The sequence below is a fragment of the Mauremys reevesii genome, linkage group 2, assembly GCF_016161935.1.
Source record: "Mauremys reevesii isolate NIE-2019 linkage group 2, ASM1616193v1, whole genome shotgun sequence".
Classification (NCBI taxonomy): domain Eukaryota; kingdom Metazoa; phylum Chordata; order Testudines; family Geoemydidae; genus Mauremys; species Mauremys reevesii.
In genome coordinates this window covers 274,736,469-274,747,971 of record NC_052624.1, presented here as the reverse complement: position 1 = coordinate 274,747,971, position 11,503 = coordinate 274,736,469, and the positions used below count along the sequence as shown (strand labels likewise).

The 11,503-nt window shown below is 41.1% G+C and overlaps 1 long non-coding RNA gene across 1 annotated transcript; it reads right to left on the bottom strand.

Annotated features, from left to right (window-relative positions):
- Nucleotides 1-8,826: 8,826 nt before the first annotated feature.
- LOC120396533 lies at nt 8,827-10,688 on the bottom strand. The gene is made up of 3 exons (XR_005593209.1): nt 10,523-10,688; nt 10,102-10,205; nt 8,827-9,211 (listed from the first exon to the last, which is right to left on the bottom strand). It is a non-coding gene; the product is annotated as an uncharacterized LOC120396533 (long non-coding RNA).
- Nucleotides 10,689-11,503: the final 815 nt, after the last annotated feature.

Genomic DNA, 11,503 nt, shown 5'->3' with positions numbered 1-11,503 from the left:
ACATCACTTATTGTATGCCTGGAAAGAATCTATCATAGTATAGGTGCTACTGCAAAACAGTAACAATCTAATAAAAAGAACTGTGCCCCTGCTACATCAGGGCACTGGGCTAGCACTAAAGAATCTCTACGGTTTATTGTAATAATAGTGTGCAGCCAGCTCCCAGATTCTGCATGTTAATTTTAGAACCCTGAAAGAGAGAGCAGAGAGTTAACTAGGTGGCCCAGAAACAGTGTTCTCATGAAGTACTACATACGAATGGCCATACTGAGTCAGACCAAATGTCCATCAAGCCCAATATCCTGTCCTCTGACAGTGGCCAATGGCAGGTGCACCAAAGGGAATGATCAGACAGGTTATCATCAAGTGATCCCTGCCCTGTCACCCAATCCCAGCTTCTGGGCAAATAGAGGCTAGGGACACCATTCCTGCCCATCCTGGCTAAGAGCCATTGATGGACCTATCTTCCATGAATCTGTCTATCTCCCTTTTGAACCCCGTTATAGTATTGGCTTTCACAACACCCTCTGACAAGGAGTTCTAGAGGTTGACAGTGCGTTGAGTGAAAAAATAATGTCTTGTGTTTGTTTTAAACCTGCTACCTATTAATTTCATTTGGTGGCCCTTGTTCTTGTATTATGAGAAGGAGTAAATAACACTTCCTTATTTACTTTCTCTATACCACTCATAATTTTAAAGACCTCAATCATATCCCCCCTTAGTCGCCTCTTTTCCAAGTTGAAGCATCCCAGTCTTATTAATCTCTCTTCATACAGAAGCCATTCTTATACCCCTAATCATTCTTGTTGCCCTTTTCTGAACCTTTTCCAATTCCAATATATCTTTTTTGAGATGGGGCGACCACATCTGCATGCAGTATTCAAGGTGTGGGCATACCATTGATATATATAGAGGCAATATAATATTCTCTTTTTTATTATCCATCCCTTTCTTGATGATTCCCAATATTCTGTTCACTTTTTTGACTGCTGCTGCACATTGAGTGGATGATATCAGAGAACTATCCACAATGACTCCAAGATCTCTTTCTTGAGTGGTAACAGCTAATTTAGATTCCATCATTGTATATGTATAATTAAGATTATGTTTTGCAGTGTGCATTACTTTGCATTTATCAACATTAAATTTCATCTGCCATTTTGTTGCCAAGTCACCCAGTTTTGTGAGATCCTTTTGTAGCTCTTTGTGGTCTGCCTGGGATTTAACTATCTTGAGTAGTTTTGTATCATCTGCAAATTTTCCACCTCACTGTTTACCCCTTTTTCCAGATTGTTTATTAATATGTTAAATAGAACTGGGCCCTGTACAGATCCCTGGGGGACACCACTATTTACCTCTCTCCATTCTGAAAACTGGCCATTTGTTCCTACCTTTTGTTTCCTATCGTTAACCAGTTATCAATTCATGAGAGAACCTTTCCTCTTATCCCATGACTGTTTATTTTCCTTAAGAGACTTGGTGAGAGACCTTGTCAAAGGCTTTCTGAAAATCTAAATACACTATATCCACTGGATCTCCTTTGTCCGCATGCTTGTTGACCCCCTCAAAGAATTCTAGTAGATTGATGAGGCATGATTTCCCTTCACAAAAACCATATAGATTATTTCCCAACAAATTATGTTAATCTATGTGTCTGACAATTTTATTCTTTATGATAGTTTCAACCAATTTGCCCGGTACTGAAGTGAGGCTTACTGGCCTGTAGTTGTCAGGGTCACCTCTAGAGACTTAAAAAAATTGGTGTCACATTAGCTATCCTCCAGTCATTTAGTACAGAAGCTGATTTAAATGATAGGTTACAGATGAACATAAGAACATAAGAACGGCCGTACTGGGTCAGACCAAAGGTCCATCTAGCCCAGTATCCTGTCTACTGACAGTGGCCAATGCCAGGTGCCCCAGAGGTAGTGAACCTAACAGGTTCACCATTCCTTACCCATCATGGTTAATAGCCATTAATGGACTTAACCTCCATGAATTTATCCAGTTTTCTTTTAAATGCTGTTATAGTCCTAGCCCTCACAACCTCCTCAGTTAAGGAGTTCCACAAGTTGACTGTGCGCTGTGTGAAAAAGAACTTCCTTTTATTTGTTTCAAACCTGCCGACTACTAATTTCATTTGCTCACCCCTAGTTCTTGTATTATGGGAATAAGTAAATAATTTTTCCTTATCTACTTTCTCCACATCACTCATGATTTTATATAATTCTATCATATCCCCCCTTAGTCTCCTCTTTTCCAACTGAAAAGTCCTAGCCTCTTTAATGACAGTCAGTAGTCCTGCAATTTCACATTTGAGTTCCTTCAGAACTTCTGGGTGAATACCATCTGGTCCTGGAGATTTATTACTTTTTATTTTATCAATTTGTTCCAAAACCTCCTCTAATGACACCTCAGTTTGGGACAGTTCCTCAGATCTGTCACCCAAAAAGAATGGCTCAGGTTTCGGAATCTCCCTCACATCCTCAACAGTGAAGACCAATGAAAAGAATAAATTTAGTTTCTCCTCAATGGCCTTGTCGTCTTTGAGTGCTCCTTTAGCATCTTGATTGTCCAGTGGCCCCACTGATGTATTTAAAAAAAAATTGCTATTACTTTTGAAGTCTTTGGCTAGCTGTTCTTCAAATTCATTTTTGGGCTTTCTAATTATATTTTTACACTTCATTTACCAGAGTTTATGCTCTTTTCTATTTTCCTCATTAGGATTTATCTTCCACTTCTTAAAGGATGCTCTTTTGCCTCTCACGGCTTCTTTTACTTTGTTGTTTAACCATGGTGGCTTTTTTTTGGTTCTCTTACTATGTTTTTTTTTTAATTGGGGCATACGTTTAAGTTGAGCCTGTATTATGGTGTCTTTAATATTGCTGAACTAGGGAAGGGGAAACGCAGTTCAATTGACGTACTTTGTCTCTCACTTCCAATTGGTCAAAAAAGTCCAAGTGTAGCCCATAAGATTATTTTGTTAGCTATTACATCCTACTAATCCAGCCAGCAGTATCAATTAATGTGTTTCTTCTTCTGAAATTAATCCATTTTATTCTTATATTTTATCAGTGTTCTTTCCTTGGAATTTAGCATGTGTTGAGGAATGTGTTTCCTAATAATAAGTTTTGCTGAAATGCAAGAATCTTACCGGCCTGTAAGATCTGCTATATATCAGAAAGTATAATCAGTAATGAATATGTCAGCATAAAAGCTGGCAACCTTTGGCACAGATAAGAATGGTCCCTGAACTTTGGGGAAACCAAAGGGAGGAACTATCCACATCACATCACAGGTTTATCCAGCATCTATAACCGGCTGGTAACCGCAGGGTACACCACAACTTGGAGGTCATCAAGAGAGCCTAGGTTGGCAGTTTTGGAGTGAGATAATCCTTATTAATATATTTAGAAAGTAAGTGTCATAATCCACTAACCTATAGGAGAAAGGTACCCATAAATTTCTTAGGGTATGGAAATAAAATTTGGGTATAGTAGGTTGGGCCTGAATTACATAGGTCAGGATCCTATAAAAGAGAAGAAATATCAGGAGAAAGAATAAAGAGGCAGAATGAGTGGGTAGAAGCTGAAGAAGCAGAGTCAAACCATAAAGAAGGTGGAAGGACTTAGAATCCTAGGCTACATCTATACTTAAAATATCACAGCAGAACACGTGCTGCACAGTTCTCCATCACTGTAGTTAATTCACCTCCCCAAGAGGCAGCAGCTGGGTCGATGGAAGAAGTCTTCCGTCAATGTAGCGCTGTCCGCACTGAGGGTTAGGTCAGCGTAGCAATGGCTCTCAGGGGTGTGAATTTACCTCAGAGAGATGTCACTATGCCAACCTAAGTTTTCAGTGTAAGGCAGCTTGTAGGCCCTGGTTCAGCAAAGCACATAAGCATGCGCTAAAGTTCCATTGATGTCATTTGGAATGAAGAACATGCCCAAAGTGAAGCACGTGCTGAAGTGCTGAATTGGGGTCCTGGATAACAGAGCGGGAAAAGAGTTTGACATAAATGGAAAGGGATGGTTAAAAGAAAAGGAAAAGAAAGTTTATGGAACAAAAAAGGGAGGGAAATGGCTGGCTGCCTCACCTCAACTGCATGGATATTGAGCACCCTTGGGCATTGCTATGTGTTGCGTCTGTGTTTTTTTTTACATTGGCTTCTAAGGTCAGCTTTCCCTTCTTTATGTTAACAGCCCTAAGGTGTCAGTAGAGATATAAAAGAAGCAACAACATGCAGGCAGTGGGCTGCACAGTTATTACTATACACTGGGGAAGATTCAGAGCAGGACAGCAGCCGTACTTTGTCATGGTTTTCATGGTTTATCATTTCCCTACACAAAACTGAAGAAAACCCTCCCTATTTCAGAGCAACAGAGCTCATGTTGTGATAAGGCTTCATTTTAGTGTATCTCAACCAATACCCACTCCTAGCTGAAAACGTCTTCTTCCTCTCCCCAGCCTGCTCTTGTGCTGCCATAAAGACTAGACCAACAATTACTTAGAACATAATCATTCACGAGACAGTTCCATGACAGGATATCTTTTTTTATTAATCTTCCACTTAATTCTAACCTATTAACTCTTGGCCTTGGATTTACATGATCCCTTCGGGGAATATTGACAATGATTTTTATAGGTATTTTACTAGCAAACCAATCTAATTAACATCCCTATTAATGCTGTCTGAGTTATGCCGCTAATTAAATCACTGTTCACTCTAAACCTTGACAGACGTGACTTTTTATTATTCTCATTCTTTGGAGGAAGTGCAGACAACTTAGGTCCCGTCCCTGGGGCTTGATGGCTAAAAAATATAAGTGCAAAGAATAAGGAGAAAGAAAAAGAAGGAAAGAAACTGAAGACAAAGGAAGAAAGAAAAATCAGAGGGAGCTCAGGAGAGGAAAACAACGAAGGAAGAAGATCTTGCTGTCAAGATAATGGACTGGATTTCAGGAGAGCTGGGATCAATCTACAGCTCTTCCACCGGCTCCCTGTGTGACCTTGGTCATATCACTTAATCTCTCTATGCCTCTGTCCTTCTACTGTAAAATGGAGATTATGCTTCTCTTCCTTTCAGGATAAATTCATGACCCTGTATAAACTACTATGGTAATGAGGGTTACGTAGCTGGACATAAGACTCTGTAGGTTGTTAAACAGAGCAATATGTATAGGGCTTGGATACCAAGGTGAATGGTGTCTTAAATAGACAGACAAGATGGTCTTTTTTTTTTAATTAAACAAGGAAGAAAAGGCATTCGCTGCAACACTTTTCACACATTAAAGCACCACGATTCATTTGGACTGTGAAATTAGCTGAAAATGACTTCTCTTGCTGACCTCTGCATAGGCATCTCCATGCAAATCTGGCTTTCAAGAATAGCATGCAATAAATGTGCATGCTGCACTTTGCAAAATCCTGCATTTAAAGAAGGAAAATTGCTCTGAGGCGTAAGATTCCCATCATGTATGCAACCCCTCCTGATGGCGATTTTCCCTTCTGCCAAATTAGAATGTCGCACAGGAGGGCTTGTCTATATTTACTCAATAATAAATATTGTTTAACCTGGACACGCAACCGCTGTGACCTCCTGTTAAGTGATTTACTAAACAAAACACTGGAGACTTGTTTTCTTCTTAAGACTGAAAGAATTATTCAGCCTCAGGGAGCAGTTTGGTGCATAGATTAATATTCCATCAGGTCACAGTCTGTTTACATCATGGCTCAGGCTAAGCCCAGCTGAGACGGGAATGACCAAAAATCAATCTTTTCTAAAGGTTGTAAAAACCAGAAGCTTAATAATTGTGCTCGCCATTATTCAAGAAGTATACAAAAGTGTGTTTCTGCATAAATCTACCATAAATCAGCACAGAATTAGGTGCCACTGTCAGCTCTTGGAAGGAAGAGAAGGACATATTTTATTAAATGACAGTGTCTTTGCTTAAATTACAGAAGAACGGGTCCTTCCAAAAGACATGGAATAGAGTCGTACACAATATGCATACATAAAATGAAGACAGGACTGTCAGCTTCCACATGTTAATGTTTCCCTAATGCTGCCTTTCACAGGTGCCACACAGTTCAAGAGCAAGGACAAAAAGGGGTAGAGGCCATTTTTCCTTTCACTTGCCAATTCAAATCCAGTCCTGGTCAGTAATAATGAAATGTTGTTACCTTCTGATGGCTATCTGGGAGCTTAAAAAAAATGAGTTTGGAGGCCTCCATCCAGTTCCCAGTGGACAAGTGGGTCCATATCACAAAAACAACCACCAGAATTTATATTAATCCATCCTTTTATTGGAAGTCTCAGTGGAATGTGCTCAGGAAAATATTGGGTTCTGCATCTCTTCTCTCTCCAACACCATCATTCCTCATCCTCTGCCGTCAAGTCAGGTTTGCTTCCTCCTCTTCATGTTGCTTGGGTGCCAGCTGGAGGGTTGTTAAAAGCACATGACAGGCAGTTTCTCTGTTTTCAGTTCAGATGCTGGACACCACAGCAGCTCCCCAGCTGCTGGGAGGAACAATTTCAGGGAAAGTCTTGCTCTGGCCCTGTATCCCTGGGATGGTGCATGCCCTGTCACTATGTGGGGATGGCACAGGTGCAGACTGGATAGCACTAGTTGCTGTGAGAGGATGGGGCATTCTCAGTACAGGTGGACTCTTTGGGGAATTTAGCTCTCAATCTCTAGCATGTATGAATTGACGTTTTTCTGAAGCTCATATTGTGACCAGATTTGGGAGGAGTTTCACAGAGACAGCAAACATCACTTCCTGGATGCTGGGGTGACCGCTTTGCCAAATTTCAATTCTCTGCACCAAAGCATGGAGATGTTAGAGCTTCTCAACACAACAACTATACAAATGATTTAACACGGGCAAAACAATGTGTTTCCCGATGCTTGTTTTTGGACATGATTGAACAATTTTAGCTGACAGTTTCCCAAAACACTCAGCTTCGGGCAGCTGCTCAGTGTGTACAATTTCAACTCAAACAGCATAAGTTTGGTGATATTACAAGCAACTGAAACCTGGATCTTATAATCAAAAGTGCAGGCAACCTTAACTAACGGTGGCCAGCTATAATAAAATGACCATGATGCACTGAGAAACTTTAGGATAAAATGAATGACACCCCACGCACACACACACACACAAAAAAACTTGACCCACACGTCTCTGACTGGACTGCTCCGTCATGCACTGATGATCTTCACTTCAGTGACCTGAGGCTTTGCCATACTCAGATTGGACACTTTTCCCACACCTTGTTTCATCCTTGTTGTTGCCTGGGGTCTCTCATGGTCTTCCCCTACCTCCAGAAGTCCGGGGACCTCACACAGCTTCTTCCTGGCCATGTACCTCAGTCCTTTCCATTCATGTTTTGATGTAGCAGCTTGGTTATTGTAGCTTAACCACTAAGCTGACATGCCTATAAGCCAATTCTCCATCACTTCCACCCAAATTAATGACTTGAAACATGAACATAAATGTATCTGATGCAAGTGTATGTTGTTGCATTGTGTTCTTTGTGGCTTCGGTCGTTAGGGATCCTGGCCCCAATCAGCTCAAGAGCTGACATGTTTTATGAGGGCATAATCTCTTTATGTGATAGCGACCAAAGGAAAGCGTGACTCAGATATGACAGTGGCGTGTCTGCTTTTAACATGGCAGGCACTTCTTAGGAAGAAAATGCACAACTTCAATTAAAAAAATGAGTGTTTAGAGTTTGCCAGCATGATTCCAAAAGAGAAGACAGCATCAGATAATTTCCAGGAATTTCTAATGGATGGATGCTCCTTGCCATAGCTCACAACCTCTTTTATTAGAGATGGACCCAATCCTCGATACAAACCTCCTTAATGTCCAAGGAAGTTCAGATCTAGAGCTGAACTTTAGGGCCACTTGTGTAATAACTGTTGATCCAAACTTTTTCAGACTTTAGGCAAGGTCGGATCCAAATCTCGACTCGGTTGCATGGGTCAGAATCATATCTAAACCATCTTTACTTACCAATGCCTTTATTAATTATTATGATTATTTATTATTAAATCCAATAGATACTTGTGCCATTGCATATTACTTGACAGCCCTCTCTGCCAGTTTGGTAGGACATCTACAGTCTTAGTGACTTAGGTGTTCCTCTGTGTACTCTCACCAAAGGTGGTCTCTGGTGTGAGGGAAGAGAAATGGCTACACATTATTTGAACTCCTTGACTTGTGCCACAGAAAGTTAGCAGCCCTGGTGTTATTTGCATTATCCCATAACTGTGATGTCTGGACTAATTTTATGTACTCGTACTAACAAAAGTGCACGATGATCACAAGAGGAAAGGATCATGCACGGAACATGCAAGAATGTTAAAAATAGGCTCCATCCTTGAATGTTTTTTGCATGAAACCCTGAATTCTTGATCCTTGTATGTTCTATGTCACCCACATGTGACCCCTTCACTTTTACCAAGTAGGTTAGCTCACACTTGTGAAACCACCATGAAAACATACCAATGATGATGCAAAACCTACTCACTCACTTTTTCCAGGATGACTCAAAAAAACTATTTTCCTTGCCTGACAAAAAACAATTATTCACCAGGGTGAGTGGGTGAATAGAATTCTGTGTGGTTTGAGCAGAACAAGTGCAAAAGAACTATTTCCCCAACACTGGGAACAAGTAGGGATGGCCTACGAAGTGCAAAAATGAATTTATTTGAAGACCTGACAGCTTCCAACTTTGATCTTAAAGTGACCAGAAATCAGCTAGGTAAAATGGTAATCGCTATGTCCTTTCAGGGAGAGGGGGAAAGAACCAGAATAGGATAAACAGTTTAACCTTTTATTTAAGATGAAGGTTGTCCCCAAGAGGTGCTAAACTTCTTCCCTTGTCATCATCCATCCATTTATGATGAAGGAAGGGAGGGTGGCAGGGTGGGCTTTCAAGTCACTGAGTATCGAGGGTTAGTGTTTCTGTGCAGCTTCAGTTGTATAGGAAAGTGATGTAGCATCCTCAATTTATAGTGCTAGCTATAGAAAGAGATGTGAAATACTCTTGCAGGCCTGTCACCTTAATTATAATCTTTTGGAGGCTTGTCAGATAATAGCTCCCATTTCTTTCATGCTAAATCATTGAGTAAGAGAAAGCTGCATCGGCTTTCAAAGGCCCAAGCCAAATAAAGCTTTGACTCTCCCATCAGAAGCGTTGACTCTGTAAACAGAAACATGTTCAAATGAGGGACTCATTGTGATTACATATATTGTTACATATACTGTAGGTTTTCACCTGTAGGGCAGGGGAACACCCCTCCCACCTCCACAGAGTTTCACTTTTGTAATGATAATGCTTCATTTTTTGTACCATTCTTTTTTCTTAGAGTTATTTTACTAATTTTCCTTATCATAAAGCTCAGAGACTTTTTATTATTCACTGCTAGGTGTTCAGTTTACTGAATTTCTGAAAACCTTCACTTCAGAGATGATGATTATATTAGCTATGCCAGCTCACTTCCCCATTGCTCTGACTGAGGTTCAGGAGACTAGGTTGAGTGATTTGATTGGTTATTAAATAAGTGCTTAAAGTTAAGCATGTGCAAATGCCTTTCCTGAATGGATGAGCTTTCCTGAACTAGACCAAAAATAGACACAGCCCCTTCCTAGGGAGCTAATTCAAGACCCAGATCCTGCAACTTGTAGCACAGGACAGATTTCTGCACCTGCAATAACCCTCATTGAAACTAATGAGGCTGCCACCTGCTTATGTGTTAAGCATGATAGAATTGGGGCCCATTCATAAATTCATGTATCAATGAATCGATTTTCAGGCCAAAAGGGACCATTATGATTATTTAGCGTGATTTAAAGTGACATGTGGCAGAGTCTCCCTAGCCACATTGCTAGGAAAGTTGTTCCAACAGTTAATTATCCTCACTGTGAAAAATTCACATCTGATTTCTAGTCTGAAATCATTTTATGTCAGTTTCCTGCCATTGGATCTTGTTATGCTTTTTGTCTGCTGGATTAAAGAGCCCTCTGCTATCAGAAATCATTTCCTCATGTAGATATTTATGGACTATGATCAAGTCATCTCTTAACCTCTACCTGGATAAACTGAATAGATTGAGCTTCTCTACTCTCTCCCCATAAGGCAGATTTCCCAGACCTGGAATCATTCTTGTAACTCTTTTCTGAAGGGAGAAACAGGGCTGGGGGTGGGGGACACAAATGTGATAGTCAGTGGGAACACACGGCTATATCTATCATTCTTTGTAGGTTTTTTTTAAAAATAAGATAGGCAAAATAGAGCTAATGATAAATCATTAACAAGCCACCTACTGAGTCATTGTCTTTAGACAGTTTAGGCATCATGGAAGAGATTTGGAGGAGGACAGAGTAATGGCTGTAAAAACAGACTTGGGAAAGGCATTCCAGGAACAAGGGCTAGCGTGAAAGAAGGAGCAACGGTGATGACGGGTTTAGTGGGCAAAAAAGGCTGTCATCCTTTGGGCTTGTCTCCACTTACCGGGGGATCGACACTGCAGTGATCAGTCCACTGGGGGTTGATTTAGTGAAGACCCACTAAATTGACTGCCGATCACTCTCCCATGACTCTGATACTCCACCGCAACGAGAAGCATAAGGTAAGTCAACAGGAGAGTTTCTCCTGTTGACCCAGCGTGGGGTGTATACCACAATAAATCTACCTCATGTATGTCAACTCCAGCTACATTATTAACATAGCTGGAGTTGCATAACTTAGGTCGACTTAACTCCGTATTGTAGATCTGCCCTTAGTGAGCAGAAAGGTTAGGAAACAATGCAGTGAGACAAGAGCTCAGATAAGCAGAAGAGAGCTAAACTGTGAAAGTCCTGCATGATGGAAAGGGCCAGAAGTTTGTGTCTGATCTATCTGAGAACCAACGTGGTCTAGAGGGTTGGGCCCTGGATGGAGGCCATTGAGTTATTCTCAGCTGTGCCACTGACCTGCTGTATGACATTAGGCTAGTCCAATCACCTCTGTGGGTTAGCTTCACAAAGGGATGTAGGCAACATAGTGCAAAGCATTACCATGCCTAACTTTTAGGTACCTAGAAAATCCCTAAGGGAAAGTCTGCACTGCAAAAAGATCTGCAGAAGCGAATCTTAGAGCCTGGATCAAGTGTTTCGGGCTCGCGGGGCTCAGCCTATGGGGCTCAAAATAGCCATGTAGATGTTCCTGCTTAGGCTGAAGCTTGGGGTCTGAGACCTGCACCCCTTACTGGGTTTCAGAGCCAGAGAAGGAAAGTCTGCACTGCCCCTTTTAATCCTATAGAGCGAGCCCAAGTCAGTTGACCCAGGCTCTGAGACTCCCTGCTGTGGGGTTTTGTTTGTTTATATTTTGCAGTATAGAAATACATGGGACTCAACAACACTGAGTTCAGTGCCTTGGCTCCTTATACAATGAATGGGGAGAGACAGACACCTGAGACTGCAATTCATACTAGGAAGCTCCTTGCCTAAGCCT